The sequence below is a fragment of the Aphelocoma coerulescens genome, chromosome 7 (assembly GCF_041296385.1).
Source record: "Aphelocoma coerulescens isolate FSJ_1873_10779 chromosome 7, UR_Acoe_1.0, whole genome shotgun sequence".
Taxonomy (NCBI): Eukaryota; Metazoa; Chordata; class Aves; order Passeriformes; family Corvidae; genus Aphelocoma; species Aphelocoma coerulescens.
Window position 1 is genome coordinate 6,340,703 of NC_091021.1, and position 22,327 is coordinate 6,363,029.

General features: G+C 37.9%; 1 long non-coding RNA gene across 4 annotated transcripts in view; it reads left to right on the plus strand.

The window, feature by feature from the left end:
* Positions 1-22,327, plus strand: part of LOC138113522 (uncharacterized) — a 31,863-nt gene that overhangs the window by 674 nt on the left and 8,862 nt on the right. The gene's annotated exons all lie outside the window — the stretch shown is intronic.

Below are 22,327 nucleotides of genomic sequence, written 5' to 3' on the forward strand. Positions count from 1 at the left end.
TCACTGAGCTTGCTCTTCCGAGAGCTGTGTGAGTGTAAAATGTCAGGAGGCTGCAATTCCCTTATTTCTGAATGAGTGAGGCACACACTGCTTTCCTAGGGAGGGGTAGAGCCTTCAGAAAGATACTTTAAATGCCCAGGCTGTGCTATCACACCCTGCCTGGCTTTTTGCTTGGAAATGCAATTGCTGTTCATATTTCCAGATCATAACCTGCATCTGCTGTGAAACTCTGAGTGTTGGGATGGTGTTTGATGCTCATTGTTATCTCTGGGTTCTCTGGAGGTGTCAGGACAGCAGCAATGTGAAGTTTTGCCTTACAGCCATCTGTACAAAAGAGTTCATATTTCAGCCCTCACAGGTGCACTTTCCTCAACTATTGTTTGTGAGCAAAGGGGCACTCAGGGCTGATAGTAAGATTCTGGGAAGATGCACACATACAAAAAACTCACTTTAAAATACTGATTTAGAAAGCAAGTTTCTAGGGACAATTCTTGCACATCATTTTCTAGCTACTTTCTCAGGCCCAAGATTTGACACTAGCTGATACTGAGAGAAGAGCCTGTAAATGCCTATTTCTTTCTGCTGAAGGCAGTTTACTCTTCACAGAGCACGAGTTTCTTGTGATTCAAACCAAGTTCCTTTCTAACCAGGCTGGCTTTCCCTCAGGAAAGAAACCCCTCTGTCCTACACAGCCATTGGACTTGCAATGGTGTACTTAAGTGGTTTACCATAAAAACAAAGCTCATACAAAGATCCCACGTGGAAAAGATCCACTTGCAAGGAGCTGTATTGATGGACCTTTGATTTGTCTGTTGTGTTTTGGAGATGTAGCTTTTTTTTGACATTTTAGCTGCCTGTTATGCCATGATGTAAAGCACAGTGACAGCTATATTTACACTAGCTGTAAATCTGGCTCTGTAAACACCAGATGAAACTTAAACTTGGACACAGGCATATTTCCAAACTGTCACTACTGTGACTACACAGTTCTGTCCAGAAATGCAATGAAACTGGTTAAATCTGCAGGGGTGTTTAAGAACCTTGGCTTGTAAACTTAGGGGACGTGATGTACATTACACCAGGTCTCCTCATTTTTTGCTGTTGCAATATGTGTATAGATAGATGCATCCTCACCAGAATAATCCCTGTCACTGAAGAGGGAGAAAACTAAGGGAAAAGTTGTGAAACAGTAGGATTTCTGAGAGGTGAGAGTGGCACATTTATTCTCTAGTGGCTTGTTCCATAGGCTGTGACTAATACAACAAAATTCTCCTAGAGACTGGCTGGAAGATGTTTTCAGTTTAACTTTCTAAGCAAGTTGAGGCTACACACTCACACTTTTCTATCCACCTGCTCACAAACACTGAGACATGACCTCGAGTAGGCTGGGTGGGATTTCTCGCATGTGACAGAGACAAGGAGGCCAGCTCTTGAATATGCATTGCATCCCTAGGTTCCTTTTGATTGCCAGCTCATAAAATCACATATTCCTGAGTAATGAATAAATTATACTGATCTGAATAAATGGTACTGATTCAGCTCAAGGCCCTTCAGCTATGAAGAGTAATGGGCTGGCACAGAACCATTCCTTTTAAAAATGGTGTAGGATAGAGCTAGACATGCTAAACCAAACTTCTGGCAGGGCGTGGAAAGGACTGAAGTACTGGTTTCTGGAAATTGTTACCTTTTTAGTGGTAAAGTGTATTCCATATACACCTCCCAAATTCGTGTGGAATCAAGCACAAACAGCCCTGGTTTCTGAGCCCTCCAGCACAGCCAGGATCCTTGCTGTCATGCTGCTACTCTTGGAAAGGTGTCAGTCAGGGAAGGGCTTGGCTGTGAGGGAGGTTTAGAACCAAGCAAGGTAGACTTAATATTGCACTGAAGTTGTCAGTGCACGTTGCTCAAGTGGTTGGGGGTCTGAGTTTGGTAATGTGATGTCTTGCTCAGTGTCTGCTCAAGGCTTGCACTCCCCAGCAGCAGCAAAGTCACTTGAAAAACAACACTTGATAAACTACTTAGGCAATAATTAAACTCAGTCAAACCTGTGACAATTTGTGGGGCAGGATGGGGGCGCTGCAATGGTGTGTCTGACTGCTGGGAATGAAATCAGAGATTTTGATGCAGGAAAGATAAACCAAACAGCATAAATAAAGCATTTTAGGATGTGGAAGACCAAGGGTTGTAGAGGTTAGGAAGCACAAACAACTTATTTGAATCCTGAAGCATTAAAATTTAATGCTTTTAAGTTTTGAGGGACTGTTTCCCCTTTTATTCTTAGATTGTCCTGCTTTGTTGACATTTCTTAATTTTACTGCATGCGATAGAAAAATTCCAACTACTGCAAAAGGGTTTCAAGAGGGCTTTTTTTAGGGCTTTGGTTAAATTTAGTTTGGGTGTTGGTGATGGTGGTTTTGGTTTCCACCCCACCCTCCCCCCATATGGTTGTAGTACTATGGAAATGATGCACATTATGTGGTAAATGCATGTAAGTACATTGAAGGTTGTAAGTCATTAAATTGGAATATCAGGAAAAAGTGCTTGAAGGGAAATGCCTGCTAAATAATACAAACATTATCTTTCAAGTGAAGAAAACAATTTTTTAAATCTAAAATGATAGTTACAGAAAATTATTCCACTTTAATAGGGCATTGGTGGAATGAGCAAATAACAGGAAATGTGAGAATGATGGGGGCTGTTCAGAAATGAGTGAGTGAAGCTCACAATGGCCAGATCCCAGCATCAATTGCACCCATCTGGACAGTCTTGTATCTTCTGGAGGTTTAAGAAACACTTCCTTGAGCGATTTCATGAGTGTGTATTTAAGTGACTTAAACTTTCCTGTAGCACTCCTTGTACAAATTCTGGGATCTAGTGGGAGATCCATATGGTTTATTATCTTATAATGGATATTTAAATGAGAAATTTAGTATCTTTCTGATGTTTTTAAACTAATTCTTCTCACAGCAAATGTCAGGAGCAAAAGTAATCACTTTCAGGGAAAAGTACAAATTTATTTTTTGGAACATTAACTTCAAGTGCCATAAATGTAATAGATGTACAAAATAACTGTTAAGGGATCTTTATAAGCAAATGTAAAAGCAGATTTTTCTTGGATGTGGTTTTTTTCCTTGATATAGTTTCTTAAGCTACTTTAAGTTCTCACAAAACTTTGCATATAATATGTATTCAATATATTGCTAAGAAGTTTGGTGTTTAAAGAGTTTCTGTGTAAGAATGGGATAGACACTTTGGCGCCTTAGGTGAAGTAACATGCTATTGAATCATTTAGAATAGAATCAAATTTGGGATTGAGAAATACTACTTCATGTGAGAAAACATACTTTAGAGCCTCTTGTGGTTTAATGTACTGTCTCTAAGTTTCTCTGGGCCAGGTTGCTCTTGAATTGTATGGTGGCAATAGGGTGTGTTGCATATTAAATAGGTTTATAATAAAAGCAGAAATTGTGCCCAGCTGGTGTCTTGGCAGACTTAGAGCATTGATCCATCTTTTGTGGTTGCAGTCTTATTTGTGACAAATATCAAAGTTTATTGCTGCTTTAATTTCAAAAGAGTTATTTCTACCTGGTAAGTGCTTCCCTGTTGTCATTCCAAATCCACATGAAGGGACCATTGTCAGTGCAGCTAAAATGAAAGTAATGCAGTTCTTATACCATGCTTTGCTTGTGGTCAGTGTGTATTAGTGGGTTACATGTTCTGCCTTGTCAATATTCCATCCAGTGAGCCCAGACTATCTTGCTCCCATTCGTGCCAGTGTGTGCAGGGGGGATGTCATGTGTCACAAGTTTCCCAATTGAGTGGCACATCTTTCACCCTCGTTAATTAAAGGAAGGGGAAAAGCCAACCTCACAAGTTGTGTGGGCTTTTTTTCCTTTCTTTCATGTTCTCTAGCTGTCAAAATGTTCATTACTCATATGCTGAGCTTTTGTTGCAAAATTCCTCTTTTGACTTTCCTACTTGCATCTTTAACAATTGAAGGGTTAGGGCAAGATGTTCAGGAATGTGCAACTTCCTCATAAGAAAGGCTAAAAATCTATCTCCAGTAGCAGGGGTGTTCTAAAAGAGATCATGTTGTAGCTAGACTTTTGGAGATCAGCCATAAATACTTGATGGTATAGTGTTTTCCACTGTTTTTCCATTAGTGCTTTCTAACAGAGATATTCCAGTTCTGGAGGATGCTGAGTATAAGTGCTGCAAGTATTGGCTATTTAACAATCAAAAGTAATTCGTAATTGAAGTTCTGGGTTGTATTACTAATTCATTATCTACCACAAGTGTGGATTTAAGAGTGTGTGAGCCTTGAGTGGTTACCCCATTAGCATCTCAGCTATGCAGCATTTGCCTCCTTATCATAAAACTGCAAAGTCTCTAACATAGGCCACTCTTGCCTGTTGTATCCATGTTTTCTGGTCCAAACTCCATTGAAATAAGCTATAATCTGATACTGTGTATATGTGGAATAGTGTAAATTGCAGGTGTAACAGGGACATGCCAGAAAGAAACCAGATGTGTAATGAGTGTCAGACAGCTCTGAAGTCAAGCACACACATGCTGCTCTGTGTGTTGCATATTCCAGACCTTGCACACACACACAGATTTTGTCTATGCAAAGTATGAACAGCCTGTATCAAATGCTTCAGAGCTGCTGCAGGTGTGGTTTGACTACAGAACAGTTGTAAAAGGTCAAACAAGCACAGGATTTAACGTCTATACATCACACAATTACTGTCTCCCTGCCGAAGCCCTGGCTGGGTTACTAACAGTGTGCAGGAACGTGTGTGCTGCACTGGGTGTTAATGACAGTGGAGCTGTTGTGTTTCCTTCACCACATTTGCATGTGGAACTTGATTTGAAGGAGATAGTTGGAATAATAAAAAGCATTAGCAGTATTGTTAGTTACTCTGTAATTATAATTAAAAGGTGTTAATGCTGGTTGATGAATTCTGGAGATTGCTAGCACGTCCTTCAACATTAACTGCACGGGTGTGGTAAGGAAAAGGGATGGGAGGATAGCATCATGGAACATCCCCTGGGTTTGATTAATGAGAAATCAGACATATTAGACATAGAGAATATCTGTTTATTCACAGGGAGAAAAAAAATACAGATTTTCTTGAATTTCTCAGGTGAGGGAAAGAAATGTAGTTATAGGCAGTCAATGCACAGGCAACTGATAGTGCGTAGGAACAAACAAAAAATCACAAAACCCCCAAATGAATAAACAAAAGCAGCAGCAAAACCAACACCAAACAATGAGAAGAACTGAAAACCCTTAAAGTTGGGGAAAGGACTTGGCAGAACGGGCAGAACAAAGCATGCCTGGAAATCTCCCAACAGATCTTGGTAACATCTGTGGTTTTAACTGGAGAAACTGAATTGCTTGTTTGTTAATTAGGAAGGCTGGTATGTTACTATGAGAAATTTGAAATGTGAATAATAAACCTGTCATGAGGATTACCATTCACTTTTCCTAGATAAATATTCCTGCTCAAAAGTGAGATTCCAAAGGAATGTTTTGGTCATCACAGTAACCACTCCATTTGGTACTTCTGTGCAACAGTTGGGAAATATCAGATTATTAAGTGTCTTGAAATAACACTTTGAATCTTTACTGAAGCATTCTTTGTTATAGCTGGGCATTAACTATTCCTGGCCATAAATACTTTTTGCTTCAAACAAACTCCAGTTTGAGAGGAAACACCACCAGTCTTTTGAGGGCTAAAAATCCTCTTGCCTGAGGTTTAAGTCTTAAGAGCTAGGGTTAAAAATGATCTTGGCAAAGATCCTAGATAAAAAACTTTAATTTAACTAACCCACAAAAATTGAGGGTTGATGGTAGAACAAGGAAGCCCCAAAGCCCTTTGTTTTGTTCTTTAGAAACTAGAAATATGTGCCCTAGTTTTTAGGTTGCTGAAGGATAAATAGCCTGTCCACCATCAGCCTGCACCGGTGTAAAGAACAGTTCCACAGGACTTCTTACATATCCAGGTAGAGAATATTCAGCATATTAAACACTGCAGTCTGGAGGGTAGGGCATGGCACAAGGAAGGTATTTCTCTGCACTTCATCAAACCCATGTTATTTGTGCTTCAATTAATAGCAGCTGTTAATCTCTTATTTGAGTCAATGGCGCTGCAGTTGTGCAGCACAGAAGTTCAGATATTTTCAGAAGATGGCAACAACCAATGTCCTTAATATTTGTTCTGATGTATCAAGGTAAAGATCCACGGTTCTGAGTAGCCTTCAGTGTGTGAAGAACGATATTTATATATTTGGCTTCTGGGAAAAGTGCAGACAAAACTAAGCTTGGCTCAAATGGAGGGAGGGGACACGTGGGGAAGGACAGAGCCCCAGGCTCCCTGCTCCCAGTGATGTCAGGGGAGTGGGAGCAGGGAGCAGCTCTGCTCCCTGTCCTTCCCCATGGAGTTCCTGGCACCACTGAGGTGCTTTAGCCTCTGACAGGAGGATTAGATCTTTTGTTAGAGCAGGTGTATTATTTCTTACCAGTCAGGATCATCTGGTATATTTCAAGCAAATTGACAGAGCCTGAAGGTATAGTCAGAAAGTGCTGGTGATTTATTTCCCCACTGATTTTCAGCTCCAGTGGAATGCACAGAAAAAATTCAAAAATGTAAAAGCTTAGAAATTACTCTTATGTGATTTTATCCAGGTCTCTCCTCTTTAAATATTCAGAGTAAATGTATTCATAACATTGTGCATTCTGCCTGTAGAAATGCATTTGCAGTGTGTCAATGTGTTATAAAAATAATGGAAAATACTATTTTCTAATAAAAAAACTCACAAAAATTGAAGGCAGTAAAGGTAGCAGAAGTTGTCCCAAAGAGGATGTATCATTCCCTGTATTCTCTATTTGAAATTCAAATTGTAATCACAACATTGTACTTTGCCATTGCTCTAACAGTGATTTAGATTCTTTCCAGTAATCGTTTCTCTGTGGTGACGGGGCACTGCTGGTGACACATAAATACCTTTGACAGATATGGTTAGCTGGCTTAATCCTGCTTGGGGACTGTTCAGGGAGATGCTATAATTACTTGAAAAGGTTGTTTAAAAAGGTAAAAAATCACTGGCATGTTTACGTTGGGCATCTAATACTTTATTTTCAGGATGATAGATCTGGTGTCTTTAGGGGTATGAAACTCTACAGGGAAGTGGCAGGAATGTGAATAGGATCTGGAAGTTCACATGCACACAGCATTGTTGTGGGGTGTATATAAATTTAGGGATATTGCCTAAATTCAGTGATGCACTGGCAGTTCTGGGATCATATATAAAATATAATTAACATTATATATAAATTATAATTTTATATATAATTTATATGTATAAATTATAAATCATAGATATAATTTTAAATTATCTCTATGTCTATCTATCTATAATTTCCTTCCAGAATATCTCTAAATCTCTGAACCTTTTCAATGCAAGTAAATGGACAGAAGAATGGCAATTAAAAATATAACCTTCAAAATATGAACATGCATGGATTGATGTCAGAGACATTACATTTGCTTAAAGAGAATTTATTTAAAGGTTAACATATCTACGAACAATTGTGTCCTACTGAGAACTATAATATAAAATCCTGGAAGTCAGACTGTCAAAACTAAAGTTATTTTTATGAGGACTTCCACAGAAAAGCTGAGATAATGTAGCATATCAATAATTTATGTTAGACATTTTGATTTGTATTTATTAATAAGTGCAGCTTGCATATGTAGTTTCCACAGTAATTAAATTGTAATGTTGAAGGAATGGAAAAGGTGATAGGCCTTTGGCTGAGAGCAAGGGGAACATGTCACGTAAGCTTAAAACATTGCTAGTCTTCCAGAACCCATTAACTATAAACAATGTAGGCATTTTGATTGCATTTTAAGGAGTAAAAGTACCCGACCTTGAAAAAAAAATGTAACTTTGTGGGGAAAGAAACAAAGCTATACATTGGAAATTTTTACAGCTCCAGAAGGGAACTAATGTATGTGCTGCTGAAAATAATCTTTTCTATATCTTAGTTAAATATTCCCCACACTTCTGCAAGCCTGTCATTCTAGTTCTATTATTCTAATGCACCTTATACTGTCACACTGCCTTTGTTTAATTCTGTGATGTTGGGCTAAAAGTCCACATTGTTTTAAACAGTGCTTGATGGATTCCATGTATTAGTACTTGGGGTCTTCCTGCTTAGGAACAAACATTCTCTGGCTTCATGGTATCCAAACCTCTACATTGTAAAGCAGGGAAATGTAGAATTCCCTTCCTTCTTCAGCTGTTTAATTCTTGTAGAAAACTTCTCTTGATCTTGTGTAATGAAAGGGCCTCAGAGCTGAATAGCTGACTCATTTCATTAACGCAGAGCTCAAATCGCTGGCACTGCAGAAACAGGATACAGTTAATGGAATTAGTAAGGCTCTGCTCCAAGTACATAAAAATACAGCTTTAAAATTATTCTGGTAATCACAGAAATGCTTCATAAGTATCTTTGTAAGGCAAGATTCAAACAATCTTACAATAAAGCCAAAGAGCATCAATATAGGTATATCAAAATTTGCAGTCTAGGACAAAAACAGGTTGATTGCCATTGCAGAACAATTTTATTTCTTCTAACCATAGCCTTATCCCTTTCCAATGGTATTTTTTAAATTAGTAATTTGGTATGAGTTGATTCTAATGTTATCCTGCCCAAGAATAACTCATTTTGCAGTTTATATTTAAACTCAGTTTTACTAAGATATGATAATCAGTAAGCCACGGTGATTTGTGATGTGGCTGGGATTTTTGTAGCTACCTACTTTGAAGATTCTGTTAAAAACCTTGAGAGTGCCTTAGCCCCCCTTTTAAGAAAAGGAGACAGAAAAGTAAGCATCATTATAAGACTGCAAAGCAGATATAGCAGATAAAGCTAATGTTATTTCTCCTCCAAATTCTAACTTCTTAATGTAATTGAATGTGATTTGAAGGATAAATAGCCAAAATACATATATTGCATATACACAAAATATATGTAAAATATAAGTGCAAAAAAATACTCACATTCAAAGACACAGATTCGGTCTTTCCATTCACTATGGTGGCTTTTTAGTCAAGAAAAAAATCAGGGTTAGTGTTGATCTCTTTGTCTTATCCAACAAAGACTGTAAGTCACCATTTGAGGGCTGCTTGGAAGGTTGGAAGGCTGAATCAGTTGCACCATTTGGCTGGAGGAGAAAGACTCCAGTTCACACATGTTCTTCTTTCTCTTTTTGCCTTTTTTAAATGGAACATCAACAACAGTTCAGCAGAGCTCAAAATTAAAGCTCAGGAATGATCAGCTAAATCTCAAAAAATTGCAGGGGGGAAATAGAGTGAGAAATTAGTTTCTTAATATTGACATGATACTGCAACCTTCATTATAAATAAGATTGCCAGCTGATATCACTTCAGTTTTACATATGGATTTCTTATGTCTGAGTGGACCATGAAAATTTCCTCACAGTCCAAGGAAATCTAAACAGATCTCTTTGAAATGGGTTAATATTCATTAAACAAGGGCTTCTTGAAGGAATGCAGATGTCTGCACTACTGCTACCTGTGATGCCCAAAAACCTTTCTACAGATGACTCTGTTGTTAATGAGCTAAATTGGCTGTGTGTCCTCCAAGGCGATTCATGAAAACTTCCAATACTTTCCCAAGGAAATTCCAACAGCAAATGCTACATTGAAGTTCGAATTGTCATTGGCTTTTAGCATTTCTTTCCTTAAGCCAATGTGAACATGTGAGGACTTGTTTGACTGCTAAGTGAATTATTTTGTATGTATATGCACATATACGCTCATACCTAAATATATTTAAGTATACATAGCATATTATTACATTAATATATATTTTTTAAACACACGATTAGGTTTTGTGATTTTACGGGGAAGAAATTAGGGCTTAAATTAAATGCAAAATTGGGAAAGAAATGTGTGAAAACTGCAGAGCAACTAAGTCCCCTCATGTTCCAGACTATTGCCAAGACGAGCCATTCAGGAATATGCCCTGAAGGACAATATTTTACAACTATGACAGATACCTAAAGAGCTAGTAAGTTATTTTCTGCTTTATCTGTCTCTTCCTCGTAATGCAAAAAAATGGAGATATTCTCTCCCTAGGTGGATTAGCAACAAACTGGGATTCAGTTCAGGAATGATTTTTATTTCCTTTAGTGCATGCAATGGTGCCTGATCAGATTATTTTCTTTCCCCACCTGATGTAGAGAAACAAGCGCAGGATATGGGAAGAAGGCAAAGTAATTATTAAGCTTGCCATGAAAATTCTGTGCAATTCTCAACAATGTGCTCGTGTCAATTCTTGAAATAGATGTTTCTGATTTAAAGTGGTTTGCATGGGGATCAGACCACTCTGGTTACAGGAGTTGGTTATGAATTGAGCTTAGACATGAAGAAAATGTGTATTTCCTGCCCCTTGGTCATGGCGAAACAGTATTGACCCTCTGCTAATTGAGAGTGAGTCATAGAAATATTTCTGAATTTTCCCCTGAGATGTTCCAACAGGAAGAACAGATCTTTAAGATGAATTTTGACACTTTTTGGTCAAACAAACCTCACATAAGTCTCAGTCTGATGCAGGACTATCCTGACTGACTCAGCACCCTGTCTCAGTGTTGCATTCACTCTCACAAATGCTGTGTCTGTCTTTTCACGCTGTTTCACTATTCCAAAGTACAGTTTTAGAGTGTGAAATGTACCTTCTGTCTTCACTGTGTGTTTTCTGTCTGTTATTTGTGTCTCTTGAAGTGTCTGAACAATTGAGAATTGCAGAATAACAGAATGGTTGAGGCTGAAGGCACATCTTGTCCAACTCCCTAATTAAAGTTTTTAAAGTGTTTCTTCACGCAGAGCTGGCAATGCCTTTTTTTTTTCTCTGCCCAGAACTCCCTTCAGTTTGTCTGTATCTGTCTGGGTTGCATCAGGTGCAATATGGTAAATTTGGGCTTGATGGAAGTTGTCAATGGAAGACATTTAATTAGCTGTGTTGTGCACAGAATAAAGTCTTTATTAATAGGGTGTAAAATCACAATAACATTTTTTGCTGTCATATTCATTTACAAGTTTATAACTAATTAGCTGTCAGTTCTCAGCCTTGGGTCCTCTCTTGCACACTTCCAGAACATCTTCCTTTTACCAAAATATATTGTTTCCGGTAGACCTCCTCTCTCAGGCATTCCCAATGTGCTAACTGGGGGTGTACCCCTAATTTGGTTAGTAATTAACTAATTTACCTGTTCAGTTGTTTGTTTGAGGTGGGGGTTTTTTTCCACTTTTTCTAATACTTCAAGGGTTTTGTACCTAAAAGCTAAAGTTCTTCCACATTTTTTGAGCGAGACTTCTCTACCTGTCAATGTGCAGCTCTGATCTTTTATTTAGGATAGCTGCCACATAAAAAGAAAAAGAGCTATTTACGCCAGATATTTGCTGTTTCCTTATTGTTTTGGGTAGAAGGAAATTTCCCATTGTTAAAATATAAATGAGTGATGGGCAATGAGCTATGTACCTGGTGTTTTTCAGTTTTACCTCCTAGAAGCTGGTTAGACATGAAGTGTTTTCTCAGGTAGGGGAGAGAGGCAGGCCAGGCAGAGTGGGATATGTGGAGATGGAAGTGGTTTTGTGACTTCACCTGTGGTGACAAAGACAATGGGTTTATTACTAGTAGTAGTTTCTAATTTTAGTATGATCTTTATATTTTCCTGACTGTATGAGGTACTTGGAGAGTATATGGATTGCAATTATTTTTGTAACAGAATAACAGGCATGCAGAGATGTAAACAGATTTATTTCCCAAGTGTCTTGTCTTTGAAAAATGCTTTGCCATCTGCATATCATTGGCACTTTTTTCCCCCGGAAACCCTGATATTATTCCTCTATTTTCATGTCCATAGAATCTTTATTGATTATTTTTCTATTTAAATATTTGCAGGTCTTTCCAATTTATGAATTTCAGTAGTGTGCAGTTTGCAGGCTCCAAGAGATCCACACTGAAGGCACCAGCCAGTTGTATAAAGCTACATTAGACCTGCTGCTGTTACATTAATGAACTTTACTGGTATTAATGAATGTTATTGGCATCCCTGCCCACAGCAGAGGGGTTGGAACTACAAGGTCTTTGGTTACTTCCAACCCAAATAATTCTATGGTTCCAGGATTTATTATGCTAAATACTAAAAATACTTTTTAGCAAGTCTTTATAATGTACTTCTAAACTAGAAGGTGATTGTGGACAACTTGTAATGTGAAGCAGACCTCTAAAAAAAAAATTAGGTAATTTTCCAGACAAAATAATAGAGAGGAAAAAGTATTGCCTCACAAAGAAGTAGAAATTTTTCTGAAATTCGAATCCCTTTTATTTCTTCTGAAAATTGTGCCTGCTGGGAACAGAAATTGTGACTTTTTTTCAGTGACACTTCACCTTTTAGAAAAAATAACTTTAAAGTTCAGTTTTAAATAACCATGAATCTGAAGCCCAGCACTTGAAGATTGTGTGGTACAATCCAGCATTGCCATAGCAGGCACTTCAGCCTGTCCATCCCCTTGCCCTTTATCTCTGTGTTTTATCCTTAAGAAAACGTCAGAGAAAATATTTCTTTTTATTAAACAATATAAATAAGGGATAATACTGAAATCAATTTACTGTGGCTGTTTTTGTACTATGTAGTGGAACACTGCTGACTGCTGTGGATGCATCTGAAAAGCCTTTCATATCTAAAGATTGACTCCAGGCAAAGGTGAAAACAAGTGAAATAAAGCAAAAGGAAATTATGAGTCTATTTTCTCAGAGGAGAGGTGGGGGGGAAAAAAAAGATTTTTTCCTTATAAAGCTTAGCAGGGTAGGGCAGGAAAGGACTATTTTCAGAAAAAGTGACTTTTTATCCTCCTGACTTAGTTTTACTCAGTATTTTTATTTCTTCAGTAGTACAAGCCAAAGAATATTTAATCCATCAGGTTCATGATCCTGAAGGCATAGCTTTCCAGTGGCCTTCTGTGTATCACTAGGTCTGAAATGCAGCAAAATGAAGTACTTAAAGACAGGGGTCTTCCTGGGGTTTGCCATCACTCTTGTTCATTTCTTGGTGTGTATTATTGTTCTGTGGTCAAAATCCGTCAGTGAAAGGAATACTCTGTCTGATCCTAGGAATGCTAGTACTTGTCATTAGGATTCAGATGCTTGAGAAGGGAAAGTGTCAGGAAACCACCTCTACTGGCCCATCCTTGAGAAAATGATGTCTCAGAAGTGGTGCTGTGCATCTCTAACCACAATTGGGACTCTTTGCTTTTGTTTCTCATATTCCTTTTGATTAATAGGGGTGGTCTGGGAGATGTTTTGGGGGTTTTTTGTTTTGTTTGGGGTTTTATTTAGCCGATCAATCCTGAGATAATAGTAGATCATCCATTAAATATTCATTGTCTACTGCCTTTGTTTTAGACGATTTCTGCTATACCAAAGATACCTTTCTTCAAGATTGTGTCTTAAAAATAACTTTCAGTCTATAAAATGAAGGGCTTAAAAAAGATACATGGGGTAATCAATGCTACTTTGGTTGCTAGAAGTAGTATCTTATATTCTGAGAGAGATTTCCACATTAATATTGGATGCCTGTAAGAGGATGTGGCATTACAAAGCATAGAATTAAAATATCTATTTTATACTGTCCTTAATCTTAAAACTTCCCAGCAGAAGCATGTTGTATTTAAAAAAAAAATTATTAAGTTACACATTTATTTCACCTGAAATGTCTGTATGTTTTTATTTCTTCTCTAGATGTTGTTTGAGGTCCCAGCTGAAATGAAGGTTTTAATAGATACTGATTTTACACGTAATAAGACACAGTACATGCCCAGTATAATTTACAATAGACTTCAGAGAAAATGTACAAAAGGTCAGAGAAAGGAAGTGCTGTTATCTCAGTTTAATGAATAGAGAGCTAAAGCACAAAGAACACAAATAATTTCCTCACAATCACTCAGGAAGCCTACGGCAGAAATGAGAATGACACCTGCATCTTAAGAGACCTGATGGCTTAATTAGCAAAAAAAAAAAATTAAATTTCCCCTTTCTTTTTTATTAACTGGAATTGTTTAATGTAGTACTTTGTAATTCTTACATGAAAGAAGCTGTAGAAATAATAATGGTCATAATTAGGTAACTTTAAAAGTGTCTTAGTTTGGCTCAGGGATATTAACACTTTAAGATGAGCTTTCCCCTGAAGGAATATTAGAAGTCAGTGGTGACTGCAGGGAGATACAAACAGTGTCTCAGAGCTGCAAATGTGTTGTCCTCTGCAACGGGGCAGCAGGTACAGAAGTAAATTGTAAAAAGTTGGGGGTTTGGTTTTGATGAGGGCTCTTGATGCAATGTTTTCAAACAAGAATAAATTTCCAGTTTTATAACTTTCAGATTTTTTAAAAAAATATTAAGAGAATGAGTCCCCTAAAGACACCAAGTTAACTTGTCCAATGGATGGGTGTGGGTAAAAGGGATATTGCAGGGGTATCAGTGACACACACTCTGAGTTTTGACTATACTTCATAAACTGCACTGGGCTGGATTTCTGCATTTAATCTCCAGGTATATCTTTTAAAGGACGATTCTGATAGCTAGTACCAGGTGTTGTTGGTAGTCTGACTTACTTCTGTAATGGTGCTGATCTGTCTATACCGTGTTCTGTTAAAACTAATTAATGTTCCCTGTATCTGAAAATTGGGTCATAAAGAGAGTCACTGAGTCTTTGCTTCTGCCACATTCGTTGAATGGTAGAAAACTTAATGGTGGATATGGTTTTTGTTTGGGATCAGAAAGCTGCCAGCATGGTCACCCCACATCTGAACTGCTCATCCTTATGTGCAGGCATGAGGTGAGGAGCAGAGACTTCCTTGATCTCCTAAATTCCAGTAGAGCATCAATTTATAAAAAATATTAAAAGGTAAGGTTCTTCAGGTGTTGCTTTATGTTTTCCCTGTGATATTGCTTCTTACCTGGAATTACCATTTTTCTTCTCTCTTTAACGCTCCAGGGAGCTGTTTAACATGTTGACTCCTATACACAAACAAGCACATTCTATTTCAGCAAAAACACCTCATTTTCTGTTCAGCACAATAGGCATGGCAAAGAAATTAGGAGATTTTTATGGTGAAGCAGCCCGCATGTCAGACACCTTACCCTGGGTTTTCCAAATGCATTGAACGTGAAGTCCAAGGTGATGACAGATACTCCTAGTGGAAAAATTGGCTTTGAGTTTCTCTTTTGTTACCAGAGACAATTCCAGTAACAAGAAATGAGGCAGATGTTAATGTGGCTGCCAAGTGTGTGACATTTTGGTGCTGCAAAAAGGATGTGACTGGGGCTGAGGGGGGGACAGCTGTGTGCTGAAATACCTGCTGGTGGCAGCCAGTGCATTTCCTCAAAGAGAAAAGCTCAGAACACTCATTTTTCACTGTCAATAAAATCATTCTCCAGTGATTTTCTATAGTAACACTTTCCCAGGTCAAGTTAGTCCTGTGTGAAGCTCCTCCTGAAAAATGTAAAGGCTGTCAAGAAGTTTTGTGATATTGACGTGTGATAGATGGTAGAAAAGTGTTTAGTGAAGTACTTAGGTGCTTAAAATGTACAAAACATTGCTGGAAATAAAGCCAGCATTTGATAAAGGCAGGGATGGCGTTTTTACTCTTGCTGAGTGGTACAAACAAGTCTGTTGTATTTTGAACACGGTGGATTTTCTCGCTGTCTTTTGAACAGTATCCACAGATAAGGGATCCACTGTCCTGGACAGTGACTGAAAATGCCTAACAGCTCTGAATTTCAGAGGTTTCATAAATGATGCAAATTATGGATTTGAGTTAATAAGGGTTGGGTTTTTCCTGCCAATCTTATTGTATACATGATGCACATGTGAAGTTGTGGAGAAGCTCAGACTACTGGGATAACACTTTGTGTGCTGGTACACAGCTACTATTCCTGGGGATCATCTAGGACATGGAAGGTATTCCTTCTCTGACATGTGTTAAAAAAATACCCTTGATCTCTGCACTTACAGAAAGATTTTTTTTTTTTTTTTTTTTTTTTAAATACAAGACAGCATCAAATCTATTGGTATGAATCTATTTGCATTCATGGGGAAAAATGCAATCTTCTTTTAATATTTCCCTTTTCACATGACACATTAAGTGTTGTGTCCTAATCTTCTTAGCCTTTGTTTTCCCTCTAATCAGTTGTGCAAATAAATACTTTTCTTAGGGATATCCCTATGTGCTAGGTAACTTAGACAATGCTTTTTTTTTTTTTAATTTGTGTGTGTGTAAATCAGTTAAAATTCTCCCCTGAGGTAAAATTCAAAGCTATCACCCTGTTTAAACAGGCATTAAAATAAAATGGATTTTTCTTTATTTCTTGGTGTTCTACTTGATATATAATTATTTTTTCCCCTTAAAATTGTATTTTCTCATTTCATATTGGAAGCAAGACATTAATTTAACAGTGTGAATAGAGAGGTTTGAGAATAAAAGGGACCCAAGACACTAAGAATCAGTTCCTCACTCAGTTGTAGAATAATCATTCTGGAAATTATGTCTGGAAACAAATCTGCTTATACTTTCACCAATATTCTCTCTTCTCCTACAAGGAATAATGGCTTTAAAATGAGAGAAGGCAGGTTCAGACTAGATATTAGGAAGAAATTCTTTATTCAGAGGGTGGTGGAGCACTGGCACTGGTTGCCCAGAGAAGCTGTGGATTCTTGCAAGTGTTCAATGCCACATTGAATAGAAATTTGAGTAACCTGGTCTAGTGGAAGGTGTCCCTGCCCACGGCAGAGGATTGAAATTGGATGAGCTTTAAAGTCCCTTCCAGTCCAAAGCATTCTGTGGTTCTGTATGATTCCTCTAATTCTTCTCTTTCTCTTCTCCCACTACCTAAATATATTTATTTTTAGGTGCCTGAAGGTGGGGGGGTGGCGGGGGGGGGGGGGGAGAGGAGTGGGGGCGGGGAGCAATAGAGGTGTTCTCTACCCAGTCTACTGGTTTGGTTTACTTTTTCCTGCCTATATACATGTTAATGCCTGTATAAGGCTAATCTCCTGGTGATCAGAACAAATGAAGCTCCTGCTGACACATTTCCTCATTACTGTGCTGGTTGTCAATCAGAACTGCTGGGCTCTCTGGCTACAGCCATCCTTATGCAATTTACAGAATGGTTTCAAAAGAGGAGAGCCTCTCTGAAGGAAGGTATGTCAGCCATAACTGTTCCAGTCAAAGCCTTTGCTATGTTATTCCATACTCTTTCTAGATGATGGATAATTATTTGTAAAAGCATATATTATCTAAGCTATCCATGCAGTACTTTCAATAAAATTCACTTTGTTTTCACTCTTAGCATTTGCTTCTCAATTCTGTTCTTGTTACTGGGCCAGGTGAACTAGTGGTAAGTACCAGTTTATCATTTTTCTCAGTGTATCCAGCCAAAAGTAGCTTACTGTATTATGAAGGGAAAACTCCATTATAAAATGGGACCAGACTTTAAAACCACCCCTTGCCACATAAAGTGCTCAAAGGGAATTAGTTCAGTCTTTTAGTTGAATCCAGGTTACAAGTGCATTCCTTTGCTTTGAAGTTTTCTTTCAATGAGCAGAGTCCTGGGGAGCTGACCTTCCTTCAGGTAAGTCACACATTAAAGAAATTTAAACTATTAATCAAGAGAAAATACACAAATGTACACGTACTTGTGTGCCCTGAAAAGGGATCATGCAGAATTCCTCACTGAAAATTATCAGGGTTTCATGGTTTAATTAATAGCATTGCACAGACAAATTGAGGGCAAGAGAATAAGCTGGCAGTGAGAATTTCTCATGAGCAGTGAGGAGCGAGTTGTTACACATGGTGTTGTTCCCCAGTAGCGGAAGGTAGTAATGGACAGGCTGCTGGCTCAGACATTAATCTTCTCAGCTATATCCATAAATGAAATGTCATGCCTAACAACTCCTCTTTTATTGGTATTTCATCTTAGCTTTCCCTGATTGAAATTAATGTCTATGCATGTATGTATAAAAATGGGGATTAAAAGATCTACATATTAGGATGGTCAGAGATGATACATTCACATGCACACAGAGCCCAGTTTCAAAGAACAGATAGAAAAGAAAAACCAGCTGCAAAAAGTCAGAGCACCTGTTCTTAACAAACATGACAACCTGCCAGAATTTCATTTTGAGATGTGCTTAAGACTGTGACAGAGATAAGCAGAAATTACTGTGCACTGGGATAGCAAATTAAAATCCAGAAGTCAGTGAGGCCACAGGATATTGGATTTAAGACCATGAAGAGGTTGTCAGTGTTTATGACATTTTATTGCTGGAAACATATCAGTGTACTCAGTGTATGGATATATTTGAATGCTAAAGCTGGGTGAAAGGCTAAATCAAATCCATAGGAAAATTTGGCATCATAAGCAGCTGAGCATCCTCAGTCCCAGTCAGTTGTGGGGGCCGTGGCTGTATCAATGTATGTATGAAAGAAATATGGCAAACATTATTCCAATGAAACAAAGGGCAGATGTTTTATTGAAGTTACAAACTGACTTTGGGTCCAGCTTGGTGTGACTGGTCTGCTGGTGTAGTATTAATAGGAAATAAGATTAAAGCTCCAGGGAGTGATGTGGTTTGAACCCCTCTGCCGAGTCGTCCACCCCAAGCTTTGCCATATGCAGGGGTGGGTGTTATCACTGGGGCTAGAGAAGAGACACAAGTTACACTGAGTTTTGTGGGTTTGTTCCAGGTCTGTTCAGAAGACACACATTGATGTTATTTCTCAGAGCACAAGTTTAATCCCTAAATTCTAAATTCATCAGTTTTAGCTTGGCAATTAAGTCTGTTGAATTTTACTTGTCCTGCCCTACTCGCTAATCAAGCAGAGCATTTTATATGTTCTCATACTTTGATCAGCTTTGACTAAATCAGAGGCTTTTTAGAAAAATGCTTCAATAAGCTGTGACAGAAAGGTAAAATTTTAATGAACTTCACATGTACAATTTTAGGTGTGTTTTGTGGATAACACTGTGAGACATGACTGACATGTTAAAGTGTTTTGTCCTTTGCCTCATAGAATTTATTAAACTTTTGCCTTAAAAAGGGTGATATTTCTCATGAAACATAACCTCCCATCACTTCTGACCACAGATCCATCCTGTGTTATCTGACAGTAAATACACAGCCTCATCAAATCACTTATCTTCCCACGCTTCAGCAATAATTTTGAGGGAATCTGAATAAATTACCTCGCAAATAGTACAGCTGCTCTCAAACAGCAGAACTAATGAATTGTCATGACTGGAGAGAGGGAGAGGTGCCTTCCCTCTGTAATCCGAGACTGCTGACAGGGTGATGCCTGATCAGGTTTAGTCACTATTGCTAATTACAGGCTGAGAAATTATAGCCACTTTTAGGTTAATGGCTGGTAAACACCTAGTGATAACTTGCAGCAAGAGAGGACTTGCCCTAGAGCTTAAGAAGGGGGTGGAAGGACATTTTCTGCTGCTGTGCTGACCCTCCAGCAGTGACTGTCCAACCCAAGCCTTTTAATTTCCATGGCATTCTGGTTCCAAAGACATTCTAAATACAAAACCTGGGGACCTTTCCCCATTAATTTTATTTTTTTTTAAACAGAGATATATTAACACTTTAAAGGCAAGTGTAAAAAAGAATTGAATTATTCTTCTCTTCCGTCAATTCTTTTTCTCCTCAGCCAAGTTTGTAATGTTGTAATGAAAAATGTCAGTGGTATGATGGTTATACCAACAATAAAATAATTTGCCCTCTGTTTTTATCTAAGGATACTAAATCTAACATGCCAGTTATATCTCTAGAGTGGGTTTGAGGGAGTAGTGAATACCTGCTCAGTCAGCAGAGTTTTAAATCGATCCTAGTGCTCTGTAAAAGCAGCAGTATCTTGTCAGCTTAGAAAATGTTAATGGACTATCTGGCAAGCATGACTTGAATTACAATTTCAAACTTATATTTCACTGTACTCATCATTTTTGGTTTTTATTTCCTCTCAACAGTAACTCACATAAATTCACTGGTAAACCAGTCCAAGTGTTTCATACACAGATACATAAACTAAGGCAAGGGTGATAAGTGAGAAAGGTAGGTAAAGGACACTAAAAGTACAGTAAATTCAAGTGGACCTTGAATTTGTAATACTGTACAAGCTTTTGTGCTGCTCAATAATAATTAGCCTGAGAATTTTCCTTCCAGACCTGTTGCAGTATTCATCCTCTCTGCTATCTAACAGGGATGGCAAAATCTAAAATCAATGCATGTCTTAATAACTCTGCTACTGAAATGCTCAGACTTGCTTTGGCATCCCCATTTTGGAAATAAAAAACCCAAGAAGAGGAAAAAGCCACATGGACATTTTCAAAGCTACAGAAGGCTCTTTTTACTGATAAGCGGAAGTAAGTCATTTAATTTATCAAGATGATAACTGAGATGGGATTTGATTGCTGTTATGTGAATAGTTTATTGTTGGCTAAAAGGAGGGATGGTGAAAGGGCCTCTAATTTTTCAGGGAAGAGCATGACATATTCTGATTTATGGACAAATTCTAATGACATACCATGCCCAAATGTTTAATCTTTCAAATGTGATGAAATGAGCAGAGCAGCCCAAGGATGCAGAAGGCAAGTTTAATGTTTCTATATCTTATCATGCCTAACTTCTGGCAACTATACATGAGGATATTGAAAGTGAAACTACGTGCAATAGAGGGTTAAATTCTTTATTTGTATTGCTCTTTGATATATTTGACTGGGGATTCTTCACCTTTTAAAAAGTGAAAATGAACACATAAGCTTGGGGTTCTGGGCTAGAAGTAGTTTTTTGTTATCTGAAATGTGTACTAAGCTTGGTATGATGTCAAAGTTATTGCATCTGAATTTCTTTTTTTCTTCCTGCTCAGTTTCAGTCAGTTCTGGCAGCATTGGAAGTGTCACGCTATTTGTGTGTGAAGGCAAAAGAGTCTCAATATTGGAGAACTGTCTAAAATTCATCCCAGATCTTTCAAATTTGACTTCTCTGCAGAGAGAACTTCTGTGCAGACATCTTCAGAAGCATAGAGATAGTGTGAAAAACTACAAAATATCTTTTTATAGCTTCAAAATGAAAAATGTAAAGATAAAGCTTGATAATTCATTCAAACTTTAGAAAGTCATGAATATGCTGACATTTAGGTCACTATTTACATATATAGATATATATATATTTACATATATGAAAACCTTTTAGAGGGAAAACCTTATTTATACACTCTGTTAGAAAAGTAAATTACTGATAACTGTTAAAGTTTCATTTAAAAAGACCCTCACACCAGTTCATACTATGGCTTCCTGGCTCCCTCTCTAGAAGCAGCTTTCTTAGTTCTCTGATCAGTAAGGCATTGCAAAAAAGATAATTCAGAATTGTATTTGCAACTTCAGTTTTGTGTGTGTGCGCTTAGACTCTGCTTGGACTATGGTCCAATGTATAAAGGTATTAATGTCAACATTTTTTCCTATGGAAAAGCTGAGGTTTCACTAGAACACTCCATCCAAGCACTTGTGCAGTCGCTTCTTTTCACCTCTCTTATCCCCTGAGTTCACAAACAAAATGTGTGGCTCTGTATCAATAACCCTTCCCCCAGCTGTCCTGAGGATGCTCGCAGTGTGCAGGCTTCCCCACATGATAGCACTATCTGTTCTCCAAGGATAAGCCTCAAAGATGCCCAGATTATTCTTTTGGGTTGTTTATGAACTGCAGAAGTGTTCTGGAGGCTGTGCCGAGGGTGGTTGGTTCCATAAAGATTTGGGGATTTGTGACCTCATTCAGAGATGTCCAGTGACTGTTACAGTGCAGGGTAAGGTTTTAAAGGGTGTGTGTGGGGGTTGAGGATTATTTCTTTGGAGGTTTTACTGTTTCATGTGGTGTTCTGGCAGGCTTTATTTGGGTTACCTTAGTAAAGGAGCAGTATGCATATCAAGGAAACATGTTTTTAGTTGGATTAAGATTTAATAAATAATACAAAAAATAATTGTCAGTTGGAAAAATTACTGTTTGAAGATGCTCTAGTGAAGTCATGAAACAGTCATTACTTTCTGCTTTCCTGACTAGGCATAAAAATCCCTCACACTTTAAAGGGAATGCAAGTCAAAACTTGTTACTCAATTTTTTTGTTTGTTTGTTTTTATTTTGTTGTTGTTCCTAAAGCATCTTTAAATTTCCAATTAATG